This window comes from Dermochelys coriacea, chromosome 1 (assembly GCF_009764565.3).
Source record: "Dermochelys coriacea isolate rDerCor1 chromosome 1, rDerCor1.pri.v4, whole genome shotgun sequence".
In the NCBI taxonomy this organism is placed as follows: domain Eukaryota; kingdom Metazoa; phylum Chordata; order Testudines; family Dermochelyidae; genus Dermochelys; species Dermochelys coriacea.
Genome location: NC_050068.2, coordinates 68,145,243 through 68,158,772, shown reverse-complemented (window position 1 = coordinate 68,158,772; position 13,530 = coordinate 68,145,243).

Here is a 13,530-nt window from a genome sequence, read left to right as displayed (position 1 = left end):
ACCTGCGGGCACTGAGCCTGTGTATAGTAAACAAAACTATTAATAAAAGGGAAAAAATAAACCCAGCATTAATTTGGGAAAACACCACAACCATAATTTGAAAGCAAAAGCAAACACCCACCCCAGAGTACCTTGAACAGTGTTCTTTGCCTCAGTTTCTCACCTTGCAGTGCAAAAGTCCAACAACCGCAGGGAAATGGGGGAAAACATCAAGCAACACCTCAGCTGCTGTGGCTGCTACTGCTGCTGCCACTGGCTCACAGTTGCCACCATTCCTTCTGCCATCAATTCCCACTACTGCCACCATTCACTCTACCATCACCCTTGTTCACTCTGTGGCTGCTGCCCACCATCCTACTGCTACCACCCTCGTGTTCTGAGGTTCCACCACTCAGCCCAGCTCTCAGCAGTTTCAGCAAGTAGTAAGAAACCTCACAACTAGGGCTGACTGTGTAGTCTTTTTCATTGCAATATTATCCCATACCAGATCTAAGACTAAGCAGCTAATTACCAGTGATTTTAGTTTCACTGAGTACTAAACAAAATAATAGCTCTCAATTCAATCTAATCAGTTGTATTTTTAAACAGTGGAAAGAAGAGAATCACATAGTGCTTAAAACTACACATGCAAAACCCACACCTCCACCTAAAAATACAAGCCATTTGCATCCATTTTCTCCCCACTTTCCCAGCATAAGCCATTTGCACCCCTACCCCCTGCCTAACAAGTGAGATTCAATTGATGGTGACCCCCCCAATCAGGGCAGGTTAAGTGCAGTTCTGCTGCCCTTTACTCAGACAAGGATAACAACATTTCATTACCCTGGCATTCAATATGTAAATGATTTGTAACCCAGCATCAGCCAAAATTGATCACTTTGGCAAAGCAGCTCCATGATGCTGCACACCTAGGCAGAGTAGGTGTGTTTATGCAAATACAATCCATTCCTGAAATATTTTCTCCCAAATTCATCACTAGATGTTGGGGAGAGTTCATTCAGATCCGGCTTACAAGTCTCTCCAAATTGCTTGCTGATACTGTTTAAAAGTGTTAAACATCCTTCAAAACAGGAACAGAGCTATCAGTATAGCTCTTTAAATTAACCACTGGGGTTACTAGTATTCAATAAGAATGGTACTCTTTCACATATATTCTGAGCTCACTGCTGCTGTGGGAACAAGAAAGACACCAGTCTTCTGAAGGCTGAAAACTACCACTGCACTGTGCAAGTGTGATTCAGATCATTTTAATTCTGTAAAAGTGGATTTGTGTACTAGTTATTTTCTGTCATTTTTATTTCATGATGGGTTTTTTCCTCTCCCTCTCAGCAAGCAAGGCTAGTATCTCTAATATAATCCAAAGCAATTGCTCTTTCTTCTGAGAGTATCTGGTTTCAAAGTCATAGTTCAGTTATGAAAGTTGAGGATTTTTATACTCTCTTCCTTATACCTTTGATTAACATATTGGGTCAGCTTCACCTGACTACTGGAACTGCTTCAGACCTTGATAGTGGACTGGCCACACTAAAGATGTATGCAACTCCTGTGGAGACCAGCAGATAGGTGTCACCAAAAAGTGGGTAAGGTCAGCCATGGTGAAAGTGGGGCCAAGGAATCCCCATTCTGTGACCTGAAGGCTAGCTCTGTGTAGCTCAAAAGCTTATGTCTCTCACCAACAGAAGTTGGTCCAGTAAAATATATTACCTCACCCACCTTGTCTTTCTAATATCCTGAGACAGACACAGCTACAACAACACTGCATAGAACCTTTTAAATAGATACTCAAAAAGTACCATTTCCCAATTATTTTTCTCCATCTTCACCTTCACCCCCTTCATAGATTCTGGACCTTGGGGTCATCTAGTCTGACCTTCTCTACTTTCCAATCCTATTGTAGAACTACAAGCTAAATCCTGCATACAGGATTAAATAGCTGGCATACAGCAGTTAAATAGTAGTTCTGCATTCTTTCTAATCCAATCTCTGATCCCCTCTTGAGTATTTTTATACCTGGCTTTTGTGAAAGGCCTATGCATTCCTATGATTGTTATAAATTGGCTATTCTACAAATCAAAGTCAAGAATACAGAGATTTTAAATGTCATTGGTGCAGATGTTTAGTATTATTTTTTCCCTTGAGATGACAAACTGATACAGTTTAAGACTGAGTCAAGATAAAATGCAGCAAATTTCCCATCTAGTTGGACTTTAGAATATTAAAATCTCCTGTAAGTTATCAGCACAAGGAAGAATCAAGTTCTTAGCAATCATCCAAACATCTTAGTTCACAGTACACAGAGTACACAGAACTCCAATTAGGATGTTCAAAATAGACCTTATTAGCTTCTCATGAATGCTGATAATGTTATGCAGACACAGGGATGCTTCTGCATTTCATTTGTTATTGTCCAGCTAATATGTAGTTATTGAAACAATGTTTGGTCTGTGCTTCAAAATTACCAGAAGTCAAGAATGACTGTCATTTGAAAACAAACTAAAATCAAGCAACTTTCCAAACTTCGCTGAACAATGACATTTTAGATAACTGTGGCACTTAAAATCACTAACATTTGCAAAGACATGATTCACATAAATGAGGGAGAAGCTGTATGAATGTTATTTATATAACCTTCAAGTTTAGAACAAACAGCTGTACAATAGCAGAGTTCATCTTTAGAACTAAATACAGGCCAATTTTTCTCTACTTGAATCACATCTAAAGATAATCTGACAATTATATCCCCACAAACACTATTGAGTGGAAATTACAATAGGCACAAGGATGACAAGTGAAATATGATTGGATTATATAATACTATGCATTCGCTCTTTAAGTCTAAAAACATTAGACATTGCAGCTCAGTTTGTCTGACTAGTCTCATATTTATTATATAGTAAATACAGTGGACATGGGACAAAAGGCCACTTTTATATTGGCAGCTTCCTGTCTTTATCACTTACTCTGCTGTGTGATTATATAGGGTCATTATTCCAGAACGAATTCCAGAATATATTGTCCTTATGGGGAGCTATTCTAGAACAGTTCTGTTCTGGTCAACTTTCCCATGTAGATAAGGGCAGAGATTCAGAGTGAAAGGTCTAGGGAACAAGCAAGGACAATGCAGTTCTTCTGTTTTATGCATCTAACTCACATATGAGATTCAATTTGCTAGTTCTCCCATAGCTGACATCTGAGCTTTGAAAAACAAAAATAACTGTTTAACTTGTAAGTCAGCACACCTACACTGTTTTGAAATTACAAATTACTTTAAATGTCAACATTTGCAGCAGTCTGCAGCAAAGGGGACTGAAGGAACTAAAAGTCCACACTACTAATACTTCTGGAAGAAATCCTGCCTCACATTTTCAGATTAACAAAATCTAGTGTAAAAGGTGGTACAGATTGGCTCGAAAGGATTCTGATTCAGAGTTTCATTGTTTGAGGATGACAAAGTACTTTTCATGTTAATTAATTCAGAGGCATTATTAGAAAGATGCATTCAAACTGGAACAGCACACAGAAGGAATACTAGGATGATCAGAGGAATGGAAAACCTGACTTATGAGAAGCAACTCAAAGAGCTTGGCTTGTTTAGTCTAATCAAACGAAGGCTGAGGGCAGATATGATTGCTCTCTATAAATATATCAGATGGATAAATAGCAGGGAGAGAGAGGAGTTATTTAAGTTAAACACCAATGTTGACACAAGAACAAACTGGCCATCAACAAGTTTAGGCTTGAAATTAGATGAAGGTTTCTAACCATCAGAGGATGAAGTTCTGGAACAGCCTTCCAAGGGGAGTAGTGGGGGCAAAAAACCTAACTAGCTTCAAGACTGAGCTTGATACATTTATGGGGGGGATGGTATGATGAAACTGCCAACAATGGCATGTAGCTGTTCTGTGACTGCTAGTAGCAAATATCCCCAGTGGCCAGTGATGGGACACTAGATGGGGAGGGCTCTGAGTTACTACAAAGAATTCTTTCCCAGGTGTCTGGATCTTGGGTCTTGCCTTGCCAAAATCCTCTGGGCCCAACTGATCACCATATTTGGGTCGGGAAAGAATTTTTCCTTGAGTCAGATTGGTGGAGACTCTGGCCTTCCTCAGCAGCATGGGGCACCAGTCACTTGCAGGTTTAAACTAGTGTGCATGGTGGCTTCTCTGTAACTTGAAGTCTTTAAATCATGATTTGAGGACTTCAGTAACAAACAGAGGTTATGGATCTATTACAGAAGTGGGTGTGTGAGGTTCTGTAGCTTGCAATATGCAGGAGGTCAGACTAGATGATCATGATGGTCCCTTCTGGCCTTAAAGTCTGTGAGTTTAATGTTACTAGGTAAACATTACAATCATCCTTAAAGAAATAATCTGAGTAGGTCCAATAAAATGTAGTGAAAGTGAGACAATGTGTTGGCTGTGAATTGTTAACATCCCAGGGATAGTTTAAAATTATGTTTACAGACCAAATGTATTCATATTGTGACAAAGGGAAACAAATATTTTATTTTTTAATGAAGTCAGGAAATTTGCAAATAACTGTTTTATTGTATAATAACTGTATACCTGTTACTTTACCCTTCTGCGAACTCTTGTCTTGTTCCTGGTTCTGTTGATGTTTCCAGAGGTGTTTGCCCACCACAGCACTTTTGTTCATGTCTTATTGACCAAGATAAAAACAGTGGTTTTAAGTTCTGCAACCTCTTTTGCCTCCTGTACTTCTCTTATACATTGTGCCTTTTCTCCTTGAGGAGATACTAGTGACCCTTCCTCATACATAACAGATGATTTCTTGATAAGAATAAGAATTATTAAAAGCACAGAGAAAATAAAGACAAGAAACTGTTTCCTTAACATGTCAAGATTTACACTTCAAATGGGCTAAACTAGGAAAGGTTTTCTAAGCTTATGTTACAGAAAAGAAACACTGTGGTTTTGGAACAGGAAAGTAATCTCAGGTTTGGCCCCATGGCCTCTCCTGCGTGACCTGAGCAGAACTGCAATCCCTGTGCATGAGGCCACAATGCTGCTCACTCAATTTTGACCCTGCCACCGCACATTGTGATGGAGGTCTGCAGGGTCAAACCTAAGTGGGCAGTTGGTGCCACTGCAAAAGACTTAGGCCCTGTCTATGCACAGTTTTCACACTGATTTTACTATCTTGATTTCTAAATATAGATGAATCCATGCAAAAACTTTGTGTAGAGAAAACAAGCAAGTCTAAAACTCTTTGTGTGTGAATATAGGTAACTGGGGGAAAACTGGCTTGGAGAATGGAAGGTGGCTGCCCTAGATGACGAGGTGTGTCAGGACAGGCATGTGGATCTAGAGTGAAGGGAAGAGGGGTCTCTGAATACAGAGAAGTAAGGCTCACTTGGGAGAGAATGGGGTGGGAACTTTGACACTGGGGTCAGAGCCACAGATTACTTTCATGCTCAGAAAACAGAGTTTATTTTCTGTAATATAAGCTCAAAAAGCTTTCCATAGTTTAGCTCACTCAAAGTGTAAATCTAGGCATGTTAAGCAGTTTCTTCTTGTTTTTACTCCATTTTCTCTGTGCTTTTAATAATTTTTGTTCTTATCAATAAATCATCTGTTGTGTGTGAGGAAAGTTCACCAGTATCTCCCAAGGAGAAAAGGCACATTGCCATGGGAGCACCTTCTGCACTAGAGTTCCCTCCCGTGGGGGAAGAGGGGGGCTGCCTGGCTTCCCCTCACTTCCTAAAGCCTGTGTCCTCTCTGCTTTGCCCAAAGGACTCACTCAATGACAGCCGCAAGACCTGCTACAAGTATAGGGAGCTGTGGTGTGTGCACTCATGGGGGAGCCAATTGGGAGCAGGATGCAAGGAGGCCTGGGGGGTGAACATGAGGGGGTTTGGCCAAAGGCCCACTGATAGATCTTGGTGGTTGACTCTGTTTTGTTTCCTTGCTCTAGGCACAAGTTTTGTTGGAGAAGAAACTTTGTGCTGGAATCCCCAGAGGCCCTGTGCATTGTGCTATCACGTGAAAAATTTCTGAGAGCACATGTGGGATTTCAGATGCATGGATAATATAGTAGGGTAGAGAGAATGGTTTTCAATTTATTATGGGAAATTTTGGGGAAAGGAATTACCTATGCAGAAGGGATGGGCTCCACCTCAACCAAACTCGACTAGACTCCTGACATAGAGAAACGACAAAGTGTCTTAAACTAGAAGCTGGTTTGGTAATAAAGGATAGGAAAGGGCAGACATACCATATATTCCAAGTGTTACCTGTATGGAGTTACAGTCATACACTTGCCTCTGCTGTCACTTTCTCATCCATGCCAGTTGACTTGTCACTCGTCATCAGGACTACTGGCAGCAAGGAAGTATTTCCCCACCTTACTGCTAGAACAGGGGTAGGCAACCTATGGCACACGTGCCAAAGGCAGCATGCAAGCTGATTTTCCGTGGCACTCACACTGCCCGGGTCTTGGCCACTGTTTCCGGGGGCTCTGCTGCCAGCCTGGGGTCCTGGCCGCCGGCCCCGATCAGCCCACTGCCAGCCCTGGGTCCCGGCCACTGGTCCGGGGGGCTCTGCTGCCGGCCTGGGGTCCTGGCCGCTGGCCTGGGGATCTGCAGCTGCACCAGCTGTGGCCCACTGGCCGCAGCCTAGGGCAGTGAGGGGTGCAGACAGGGGCAAGAGGGGGCGCAGCTCAACACCCCCACCTTAAAAATTGTTCCAGCGCCACTGTACTGGGATATTTTTAAGTCCTGATTTGCTGCTTACATCACTATCATGACATGTGGAACAGCATACTGCATTTGATGTTGAGATCAGAATGTACACGCAAGAACTGGAATCAGAATTTTCTGACAGATTTCAAGATTTCCAGCCATTTGGCCCAATGCTTTCTTTTCTAATTAAACTGGAAAAGTTCAAAGAAAGCGACTTGGATTTGCCTGTATTTCAGTGGATGGGTGTTGAAGATTTCAAAATGCAGCTCATTCAGTTAAAAAGTTCACAATTGTGGACATCAAAGTTTGGAGATCTGTGGAGTTCACTTGAAGCTTTGGAGAGAGATCATGGGGCCTCTATTCTTATCTGCTGGATGTCCCTGCCAGTGAAATTTAACTGTTTGAAGAAAATTGCATTTGCAATGCTTTCAGCATTTGTATCAACATAGCTGTGTGAACAGGTATCTTCACACATGAAATCTGTCTTCTGTCCCTCTCGGAGGCAGTTAACAACTAATCATTCAGAAGCATGTGTGCAGCTTAAAGTATCCAAAGATCTGTCAGACATTGGAAAACTCAGCAAGGAAAAGCAAGGGTAAGGATGACACTACACTGATAAGGTCTGCATTTTAATTTAATTTTAAATGTACCTTCTTAAACATTTTAAAAACCTTATTTACTTTACATACAACAATAGTTTAGTTACATATTATAGAGTTATAGAAAAAGACCTTCTAAAAACATTAAAATGTATTACTGGCATGCGAAACCTTAAATTAGAGTGAATAAATCAAGAGTCGGCACACCACTTCTGAAAGGTTGCTGATCCCTGTGCTAGAAGCTATTCCTGAGCAGGCAGACAAGGCTTTCTCCTACATATCCCCTTCTCAGCTTTCCCTGGATTGGCTCACTCCTTCCCATTGTACCTCTCAGTAGAGCACAGAGGGGAGGAACTGTTGTTTCCTGGGCAAAGATGGGCAGCACTGCTGCTTCCCGGTTTTGAGATTCAGCACATTCCACTAGCAGTAACTGACCACGGTGTGAGGGTAACAGGATCAGAGACATTACAAAGAAATTCAGAGATGGAAATGACAGAAGGAAGTGTGACTATTGGGAAAAGAGGGCCAAAGGAAACAACTGGTGACAGGCAAAGAAAGAGATAATGGTGAAGAAAAAAGATGGATGAGTTTCGACAGATAGGTAAAGGGGGAAACCCACTGCTATGTACAAATTGGGGAAGAATGGTCATGTGGCTAACATACAAGATTGGGAATCAGGGAATCTTGGCTTCCATGCCCACCTCGGTCTCTGATTCACTGTAGTATCTTGAGAAAGTCTCCTTTTGATGCCTCAATTTACCCATGAGTAAAATGGGGATAACACCACTTACCTTATATAAATAGGTGAAGGTACTTTAAATCCTCAGATAGAACTATCAGCATTATTAGCTGGGGAAAGAGAATGAATCAGAAAAAGCTTGCTAACTTCACAGGCTCACACTCACAAAAATGTCACTCAAGCAGCTACCTGGAACTTGGCAGTTATGTTGTACTAGAGGTGATGAGAGAACTACATTCCAGAAATGTCACATGACAGAAGATAAAGAAGTTGCATAACACCAGAATGATAGTGTAACCCACACACCTGAATATGGTGATCTGTCCCATCTAGTGGCACCGAGACCACTAAAATAGAGATTAATGAGTCTGCTCTACAGACTTAACTAAAAGCTCTGGCCAGGGTGCTGGGTCGGGGCTGGACCATGTGGCTTGGCCCTGCTCCAGTGCTCCAGGTGGGGCGCAGGGTCGGGGACCACACCACGCGGCTCCCAGAAGCTGGCATGGCCCCGCTCCAGCTCCTACACACTCCAATGGGAGCTGCAGGGGGAGTGCCTGCAGATGGGGCAGCGAGCAGGCACTGGCCGCACCTCCACGTAGGAGCCAGAGAAGGGGCATGCCACTGCTTCTGGGAGCCACCTGAGGTAAGTGCCGCTCGGAGCCTCCACCACCTAGGCTCTTCCCACACCCCAACTGCCTGCCCCAGCCCTGATCCCCCTCTCGCTCTCCAAACCCCTTGATCCCAGCCTGGAGCTCCCTCCTGCACCAAACCGTTCATCCCCAGCCCCACCCCAGAGCCTGCACTCCCAGCTGGAACCTGCACCCCTTCCCGCACCTCTGCCCCAGCCCTGATCCCCCTCCCACCCTCTGAACCCCTCAGTCCCAGCCCAGAGCACCCACCTACTCCCCAATCTCCTCATCCCCACCCCCATCCCAGAGCCTGCACCCCCTCCCGCACCCCAACCCAATTTTGTGAGCATTCATAGCCCACCATACAATTTCTATTCCCCGATGTGGCCCTTGCGCCAAAAAGTTTGCCCACCTCTGTGGTAGAGACTCATGCCCCAAGCTCCAGAGGTTCTCAGGTTCCATTCCGCGCCCTGATGACTGGGGTGTGTTGGTGTTACAGTAGCATTTTGCATTCACTTCATACAAGTGTAACATGACTATGCAAAGTGTAAGGCAATAAAGAATTGGGTCCACTGAGTCCACAATGTTAAAGGGAACAAAAGAGTAACAAAATCTAATGAAAAAGTCATAATGATGACTTATCTACCCACTGTATACATTGATCATATTTCACATAGGGGTACACTTTAGTGAAGTAATTTTCCAATGCCTTAAATTAGTTTTTCACAGGAGGAAAGGCTATTTTCCACTTTGTCCTAAATAACACGAGAGTTGCTTCAAGATTAATTATTGTTGACCCACTAAGTAATAGTGTCCATGATAGAATTAAGTTAAGTGGAAAGGATCATATAAAAAACTGCAATACTAAATTTTAGAATAGTGGATTAAAATAAAAACAAGAAAGTTAGTCAAAGAGACCTGACAATCAAATAAGAAAATTAAAATCTTTAGACTCATTTTGGAGCCTTATTCACTTTATAATAACTGAATCACAGAGGGTAAACATACCTGTAAAAACAAAACAATAAGTATAGGTAGGTGTTAAGATTCAAAGGTTGTTCAAGGTAACCAATATCCTTCAAAAAATGGCAATTCACCCCTAATGTAGCCAACAGATAGAAGTATAAACTATACCAGGTAAAAATGAAAGACAGAAATTAGGAAGGCTTTGGAAATTTGAAGAGCAAATAGCGAAAAACAAATCACAAGAAATTATTGAATTACACCAGAAGGAAGCAGCCTGTGAAAAAATCTGTCAATTGTCAAGGAGCAAAGAAAGGTAATATTTTACATCAAGCAACCTTACCTTACAGTACGTGCCCTGAGAAGTCCTTGCCTGATCCTCCAACAAAGGGATCTGCTTGTGTGAACATTTACCTCTGTGCAGGGCCTCACTGACATTTTCTTCAGGAAATAAGTTTATTTTCTTTTGGAAATTACAATATTTATTACCATGGACAGTTAATATTATAGGGACAGAGTGCATGGGATATCAGCTTTTAAATCCTTTAGGCTCCTTTGAAAATCCCAGCCTAAGTCTAAAATTATGTAACATATACCTTATTATGTCACGTTAGATCCACTTATCAATTTATAATTTACTATACCAGTCAATTTGTCCCAGTGACTTTTAGTGGAATTAGGCCATGGATGAATTTAGCCCATAATTACAGTTCAAACCTGAACTTCATATAATAAGTATGTCCTCAATAGTGTCACAAATTATATTTCATATGTCCTCGTAAGGGTCCATTTGATTTACAATATAATTTTATTGTTTATCCAGGCAGAGTCTTGAAGAAGGTATATCATATTTCCACTGTTAGTTAATTTAAATTATGTTGATGGTAAATGATAAAATGATGTTAAATGATGTTAGTTTAAAAAACTCTCTTTGTGATTAGTTATTTCTAAAAATTTAATTGCAAATGTTTAATGAAACCAATTTGCCTTCCTATCTGTGTTTTTGCTCATATTCTCAATTTTAGCTTGGGGACATAAGTTCTATTTAAAAAGTAGGCAAGTGATACTCACTTATGTAAACTCTAGCTAAAAATGTTAGTGAATAGATCAGGAAAACTGGTATGAAATTAGTACCATTTACTACAGTATGTAAAATTTTGTTTGAGATGTAAAATTGTGTGGCTGATATAAACTCCATGATATGTACTACCCGCAAGAGTTCCTCTTTCACCTTTATATTTTGGAGGGAAAGGCAGTCATGCTAGGATACTTTGAATGGAGTTTTATGAACTTTTTACTTTGTTGTTTTTATTCCATAACAGCCATCATAGAATAAGAATAAAATATGATGATAAAAGTCCTTTAAAGACCAGTCCCAGTGAGAAACTCATATTGGGACACCTAAAAATCTTTTCTGGGTTGCGGGTATTTGCTATGTTAGAGTATGAATCAGTGAAAACTATGGACTTCCACTGCATTGAATTTTGCACCTGTGCAAAATAAGTACTGAATGGATGTCCCACACTACCATATTAGAGTGGTGGCATTATACATTCATTATACATAAGTGTAAATGATGCCACAAGGTCCAGGACAACCCAGAATCAGGTACAAATCCTCCCAGTTGTTGACTTATGTCGAATCTACTTATCCTCCTTTGCAGCAAAGATGCAGTAGCTAATCCTGATTCTTAGCAGAAACAGTTGTAATAAGCAACAAGCCCATAACATTTATTATTTATTCAGAGTAGGGTTGCCAACTTTCTAATCACAGAAAACAGAACACCATTACCCTGCCCCCTGCCCCAAGGTCCCATCCCTGCCCTGCTCCTTCTCCGAGATCTCGCTCCCCACTCCCTTCATCCCCACTCCATCCGTCAGTTGCTTTCCCACACTGTTGCTCACTTGCTCATTTTCACCAGGCTGGGGCAGGGGATTGGGGTGCAGGAGGGGGTGAGAGCTCCAGCTGGGGGTGTGGGCTCTGGGGTGGGGCCACGGATGAGGGGTTTGGGGGCTCCAGGCTGGAGCTGAGGGGTTCGGAGTGTGGGGTTCAGAGGGTGCTCCAGGCTGGAGCTGAGGGGTTTGGAGTGTGGGATGGGGCTCAGGGTTGGGGCAGAGGGTTGGGGTGCAGGGTACGGGCTCTCAGAGGGAAGTTGTGTGCGGGAGGATGCTCAGGGCTGGGGCATGGGATGGAGTTTGGGGTGCGGACTCCGGACAGCGCTTACCTCCAGCAGCTCCCAGGAAGCAGCCAGCATGTCCTGCCAGCTCCTAGGTGCAGGCGCAGTCGGGGGCTCTGCATGCTGCCCTGGCCTGCAGGCACCACCCATGCCCACAGGCGCCACCCTCACAGCTCCCATTGGATGCAGTTCCCAGCCAATGGGAGCTGCAGAGCCAGCTCTCAGGGCTGGGGCAACCCAGGGAGTCCCCATGGCCAACCCCCTGCTGGAGGGCCATGCCAGCTGCTTCCTGTGAGCTGCATGGAGATGGGCACAGAGCCTGCCTGCCCCACTGCACAGCCAACCAGACTTTTAATGGCCAGGTCAGCAGTGCTGACTGGAGCCACCAGTGTCCCTTTTCAACTGGGTGTTCCAGTCGAAAACCGAATACCTGGCAACCCTAATTTAGGAGGCACCATTTAACAGAGGCAACTAGACACACAGGAATGAGAAACCAGCAGCAAGGTGAGACAGAAAAACAAGAAGTAAGACTCTGAGGGATGGTTAATCAGCAGGCTCATATTTAGCAGCTGCAGTTGGGCCAGCAAGCCTAGATGGGAAATTGTAAGCAGCATATTGGATAGGCAGAAGGGAAAAAATATTTAGTAATCTGCTCTGTAAAGAGAAAGCATTGCTACAAGGCATGAACACTGAAAACTCATCTCTGTTCTCTTTCGTAAAGCACTGTATGTGTAAAATGGTTGATCTGCAATAAATAAAAAAACAAAAACCTAAGGTAAACCAATAAGGAAAAACAAATCTTCTTCAGGATTTACTTTAAATCTAGTCTCAAAATTCCCTTTCTTTGGGATTATGGCAAATAAATTTTTTGTTTTACTGTTTAATCAAAAAATTATTCCTTTTTAAGGAGAAAAAAAATAAACTCCAAAACTTTATTTCAAAACAATAAACAAAATCATCGTTGTAGCACATGCTCCCTCAGTATGGTTGTTTAGTTTTCTACTAGCCAGTACCTGACTCTCTCTTCCTTTTCTTTTTATGAACTTCAGACTGGTTTCCCAATAGGATACTGGGCTCAAGCTGCTTCTAGTTCTTCCCCATTAACCCTTGCCTTCCAGCAGAGTTTAAGCCTGCAACTAGGACCAATGCTGTTCAACATATTCATAAATGGTCTAGAAAAAGGGGTAAAAATGAGATAGTTTGCAGATGATACAAAATTACTTAAGATAGTTAAGTTTTATAATTAAAAAAGCTGACTGCAAAGATGTACAAAGAGACCTCACAAAACTGGGTGACTGGGCAAGAAAATGGCAGATGAAATTTAATGTTGATAAATGCAAAGTAATGCACACTGGGAAACATAATCACAACCAAACATACAAAATTATGTGGTCTAAATTAGCTGTTACCACTCAAGAAAGAGATCTTGGAGTCATGGTGGATAGTGCTCTGAAAACATCTGCTCAGTGTGCAGTGGCAGTCAAAAAAGCCAACAGAATGTTAGGAACTATTAGGAAAGAGATAGCTAATAGGACAGAAAATATCATAATGCCACTATATCAGGGATTCCCAAACTTGGTTTGTGGCTTGTTCAGGGTAAGCCCCTATTGCTTTGTTTACCTGAGCGTCTGCAGGTATGGCCGCTCGCAGTTCCCAGTGGCCTCGGTTCTTCATTCTAGGCCAATGGGAGCTGCGGGAAGTGGCCCGGGTCGAGCCACCGCTTC